The following is a 5,889-nucleotide window of genomic DNA, read 5'->3' as shown; positions in this document are numbered from 1 at the left end:
GCCCTGTCATAAAGAGAGACGACGCGCTTTTGCGTGTCGTCTATAGACGACGCGCATTTACGACGCTCATTTATGACGTGCGGTTATGACACGCAATGCGTATCAAGGAAGGCCATGTCATAAAGGAACACGTCACGCATTTGCGTGTCGTAACCTTACGACGCGCGTGTTTATGACACGCAATGCGTATCAAAGATGCTCCTGTCAAGAAAGGCCATGTCATAAATGAAGACGACACATATTTTTGCGTATCGTAATTTTAATTTTTTTTTTAAAAAAATTATTTATAGATTTACTGATTTTCAAATTAAATTTGAATTTCATGTCTCATAATAGAAAATAAAATACTATATAAAAAAAGTACAATACATTGCACAAAAGTTAATGTACATTGCACAAAAGTTAATGTCATACAAATTATATTATTTCTTTTTTATTTTTCAAAAGTAAGAAAAATAAATTTTTTATTATAGATTTCTTGGTATTAATTTTTTTTTTGTTTGTAAATATTCCAAGCATGTCCTTCAGATTTGATTCCAATTCCAATTCCAATTCTCTTGATGGATTCCATTCCTTCAAAAATACAACTGATCGACATTAACTCGTTTAACATAAGGAACGGAAACAATGAATTCCCCAACATCCAGATCTCCAATTGATATTGACAAACACAAGCCACGAGGCCAACATCTCAAAGGACCAATCTACCAAAAAATAAGTTTAAACAAGTTATATTTTTCTTTAAATATAAAAAATAAATAAACCCATTTTTCAATAATATTAAATATGTGATGTGATTAAAAGAGCCATATCATACCTGTGCACCACCACCGACATTAAGCCGGCCGACTTCACCACCACTAGCAGGTACACGCTCTCTCCTACAAAAATAAACAAAAAATATATAAATGATCAGATACTGAAATAGGACTAAAAAAAGAAAGCATAATATAAGATCTGATAACTTATTCTTCTTGACTGCATTCAAGTGCGTGATCTGCTTATAGATAATATAAGCCTCCTTCTTCATACTCAAGTATGCAACGTGAATCACCAACAGAAGCTACGGTTATAACTGATCCTTCAACAATCACAAATGTAATATTTGTTCCTGATGATTGAACTGAATTCATAACAATCCATAAGTAAGGAATCAAACCAACTAGTTGCTTATAACTCTGTGATACTACATGCATTCAATATAAAATCACTGAAAGCAAAAAGGAAATATTTATTTGTTTTCACAAATCCTGCCACCAAAGCCCTAGGCAACACTGCAATCCATTCATCTCGGTTAAGGTAGTAGTAGTATGCAATAATAATAACTATATGCCATCAAGGAAAGTCAAACTAGAACATACAATTGACTTGAAACTCTTTATGACGGATTCAAAGCTTTAAGGTTTATCTTCAGCAAAACCAGAGACAAAAGTTAGTTCCATAAACAATGTAGAAGAAAAAAGGTCTAGTCAAAAGTCAAATGAAAGAGAACAATGGCTATAACTTACGTATAGATAGAAGGTCTATATGTACAAAGAAACTTGCAGCAACTATCAAATATCAAAACACAAGCATTACTCCCTTGAAGTAATTGGATGTTCCATCCTACAAATATATAAAAGAACCATTTTTAAATGAAATTTTTAATTTAGTCAAATTTTTGTAAAAATATATGAATATGAGGCTTACTTGCAACATGAAAGCCACTACTAGAACTGTCATAATAAGAGTTGTTGTCTCAAAAAGTTGAAAATTTAGATCCAAAGGACGCCCCATGATCCACCCAACAACCACACAAAATGGAATCTGCAGTTACAAACACAAAAATTTTAAAATAAAAGTTAGTATTTGTTTAAATTATGTTGCTATTTCTTTAAATTAACCTTTCTTTTAATATACAGAGAAAAAAACACGTAAAACAAACATAGATATTTGTGTTGAGGAGCCAATCGCGACTCCTAAAGAGATATCCTGCAAAGATTGTAACTAAAAATATTTAAAAAACTAAATAAAATGAATTATGATTCTTGTAATGACTAATAACTTACAAGCTTATCTTTCATGACAAACATGATGGCACTTGCATGTTCTGCTGCATTTCCAACAATAGGAAGAAGGATGACACTGATAAATGCTATAGGGATATTCATTGCAACAGAAGCACCCTCTAAATGGAAATCATGTCTATATTTTAGAAAATAGGTTCATTGATTATTAGTTTAAGATAATTATTCTGATACCTCAATGGAGTTGACTAGATATTCTGAAAGAATGGAAATGAAGAGTGTCAAGATGCTGAGCCAGATAACACATTCATACTTTGAAATATCAGGAGATTCTTCATCATCATCATCTGAATTGTCTTCTTTTGGGCTATCTTCCTGACATTTCTAAATCAATATTAGAAAACTAATGTGTTTATATAGATTTAAATAAATGAAACTTAACGTCATTTATTTAACTTTAACATAAAATGACAGATTATTATCTTACTTTAATCATATCGTATTCTCTTTTTGTGAGACTTGATATTATCTTACTATTTCTGTCTGACATCTTACATGACACTCATATTATCTTAATGTATTCTGTCTTTCTAATAAAGAGCATATAGTCTTAATGTAATCTTTCTCTTTTTCTGACATATGATATTTCTTACTATAATGTTAATGAGCCCATAATATAGGGACTTTGCTGAATATTTCGCTTTGTTTTATTACTAGTATATGCTTTCTTCTAAAAGGAGGGTGTATAAATGCCAATCACCAACCTCAGTGATTGGTGAATACGAATTCTTCTGTGTAGTCAACTGAAGAAACAAGTAGGCCCCATATGTAATAAGCATTACACAACTGCTAAATCTTGAAAGGGCCAATTCTGACTTTCCAAAATGCAATTCAGTGTGTGTGAAGTGAAGAATAGCAGGGAATAACAGACCCATCACTGCCATTAACAACAACCCTGAGCTCATCACAACATTTGGCTGCAAACAAATCGGTATTCATCAAAAATCCAAGTATGTTGAAAGGATTCAAGAAACTTTGACCTCATTTTAGTAATTAACTTACCTTGTAAAAAACCTGTTCCTTTTTAGGAAGAAAGATTCCTCCACAGAAAAACGTGCATCCAAGAACAAGCAACATGTTTGCCAAAATTGACCCCAGTAATGATTGTTGCACAACACGTAGCATACCATGGAATTGAATTCCTTCACCCTCCCCTAGGAATGGTGAAATACATCAAACAAGGAATTAAATTGTATCTCGAATATGTCAAAAACATAGAATTTTTTTTTAAAAAAATGAAGCAAACAAACAATCAACCTTAAGTGGTATAAAAAGAAACTGAATTACTATGATGCATTTGTCAAATTCTTGATATTTTTAAGCAAACAGACTCACCCAAACTTGTTTTAAGCTTCAAAGATATTTCATCCCGACTCTTGCTTGAAACTTTACTAAGCCTATCCTGTAATGAGTGTCGAAGAGCACCTGTTGGTGGACAAAAAGAGCATTCAGATTCAATAATCACACACACACACACACACACACACACATATATATATATATATATATATATATATATATATATATAGAACCCTATTACTAAATGTGTGTGTATGTGTGTGTCGAATTGGCTGAAGCCCTTAAGTATGACATGAGGACTCACTTGCAGACACAGGTTGGGATTTTCTATCAATCTGCAGTACAATTGATTTGCTGCTTAAGTTACCATCCCTCTTTAATTCAATACATATAGGCGCGCGAGTTGCACCACCTTCACCAGTTGGCTGCTCAAGTTAATTTGAAAATTGAAATGACTTCTTTTGTTATCATAATGAATTAGAAAAAACATAAAGTGTATATTTATGTCCAGATTGAATATGAAAATAAAGAAAAATGAAGGTCGTACCAGAGCAAGATGCCCAATCAAACTGTTCAAAACTGCTGATTTACCTGCACTCTGAACAATTGGTAGCCCATAATTAGAAATGAACTATTTAAGATCCATAAATTGGTAAACCTGAAAAAAGCAAAAGGGTAGGCTAGTAAGATCAGATTGGCTCCATGATTAGCTAAACAGTAGACCCTTAGCAGTTGATGAGTGGAGCCTGATCTAGTAGAAAGCATAATGCAAATTAATACTTCTACATATGGCATTAAGCAACAGTAGATGAGTTTCTGCTGCAAGCAATAGTTTTGAATCACCTATATGCTAAATTGGAATCTAAGCAAAAATAGTTCCCAACTACATTTAGAAAAAGATCCATCAAAAATAGGGATCGCAACAAAAACATATCGAGAGATCCACTGACTTAGTCAATCAACACAAAAGCAAGTAGTCGGATCAAAAGAGCTCATGTAAGACAAACTTACGGTATTGCAAAGAGCAAGAAAATTAAGAAATGTGGAAGGGCGTTTTGAAGAAGACGATGAATTTCCATCAACATCTTCATCGTTAAGCAAAGCCACAGCCTGCCGCATCGAATCCGCAAGTTGAGCCAATTCTTCAATCTACCAAGCCTGCACTGAGGGACTATAAGGTTAGGGAAAAAAAGTTGATTTCCAGTGAAACAATCACCTGCAAATCGAAAAAAATAATAAGAAGGGAGAAAAAGGGTTGTAATCAAACCAGAGGAAGAAAAAGGAAGAATAGGCACATCTTTTCTTTCTTCCTTTTTTCTTTTCGCTCTCAAACTCTGGCTGTAAATAGAAAAGAGCGTGAGATATTGAGAGAATAGACACAAGAGAGACATAGATATTGATTCAGGTACGGTTGAGAGGTAAGAACATTTAATCATTTGAAGAAGAAGGAATTTGGATGGGCGAGGTGGGGACGAGGAAAACTTGTTTCCTGTGAGATCCAAAGCACAAAAGCCCTAGTTTTTCCAATTTTGGGATGACGTGTCTTTAACATGTGAGAATGTGGGTGAAGGCGGGGGACCTAGGGCTTCTTGTTGGAGGCGCTGGAGGTGGGTGAAGGCGGAGGCCCTAGGGCTTCTTGTTGCTAATTCAAAGATCAACATCGATGGTAGAAGGTGGAGGCATCAGTAGAAGGAACAAGGTAAAAAGAGAGGAGATCGAACCATTTGGTGTGAGGGTCGATTTGGAAGAAATCTCAAACCCTTAACCTTAAACATGATGTGAAGCAATTGATCCATAATCTTCTTCGTCTCCGTCAATTCCTTGGGCTCACATAATCGGACGATGGTGGTAAATGAAGCATTATTCGAGAAGGAAGGTGCATCGCCGTAGTTTGAGGCTAGAAGAGGAAATGAGGATTGGAGGTAGTGGATGTGGATGAGGGGTGGAGACGAGGGAGAAGAAGGTGGGGGTTTAAAAAATTTGGGGATTTCATTTTCCCTCCGACACGCGCGTTTCTTAAAAAAATATAAAACGACATTCACAGACGACGCACAAGTACCTTCCATGTTTTTAATATTTTTACATGAGACACTAATTTAAGGGCACTCAGTAATGCGCGACCTAAATCCTTAAAATTTTTGAAGAGATAATACTTTTTTAATGTCGGTCTCTAATGCGTAACATAAATCAAAGAGCGTCGTGTTTTGCGTGTCGTAAAAGGCTGTTTTTCTAGTAGTGAAATAAATATTGGGTAGCGACGGGTGATGAGAGATAGGCGATGATAGATAGGTGATGACAACTAGGTTATGATAAATAGGTGATGTGAGATGAGAGATGATTGGGAGATGCCATAGTCTTGACATGCGATGATGCGATGTAGTCATCTACCAGAGTATAGATGGCGACCACTGACTAATCTAAACAGTCATGTGGAAACTCTAGCAGGATCATAACCTGTAGGTGATGAATTACGAGTTCAGGCGATGTAGTAACTACGTATTTATGCGTTGATACTCGAACCATT

General features: G+C 34.9%; 1 pseudogene; it reads right to left on the bottom strand.

Annotated features, from left to right (window-relative positions):
* Positions 1-575: 575 nt before the first annotated feature.
* LOC145063717 (vacuolar cation/proton exchanger 3-like) lies at positions 576-4,484 on the bottom strand (annotated as a pseudogene).
* Positions 4,485-5,889: the final 1,405 nt, after the last annotated feature.

Source organism: Lactuca serriola, chromosome 7 (genome assembly GCF_051521515.1).
Source record: "Lactuca serriola cultivar US96UC23 chromosome 7, Lser_US96UC23_V15, whole genome shotgun sequence".
NCBI lineage: Eukaryota > Viridiplantae > Streptophyta > Magnoliopsida > Asterales > Asteraceae > Lactuca > Lactuca serriola.
Note: the sequence above shows the minus strand (reverse complement) of the source record. Positions and strands in the feature narration are given on the sequence as shown.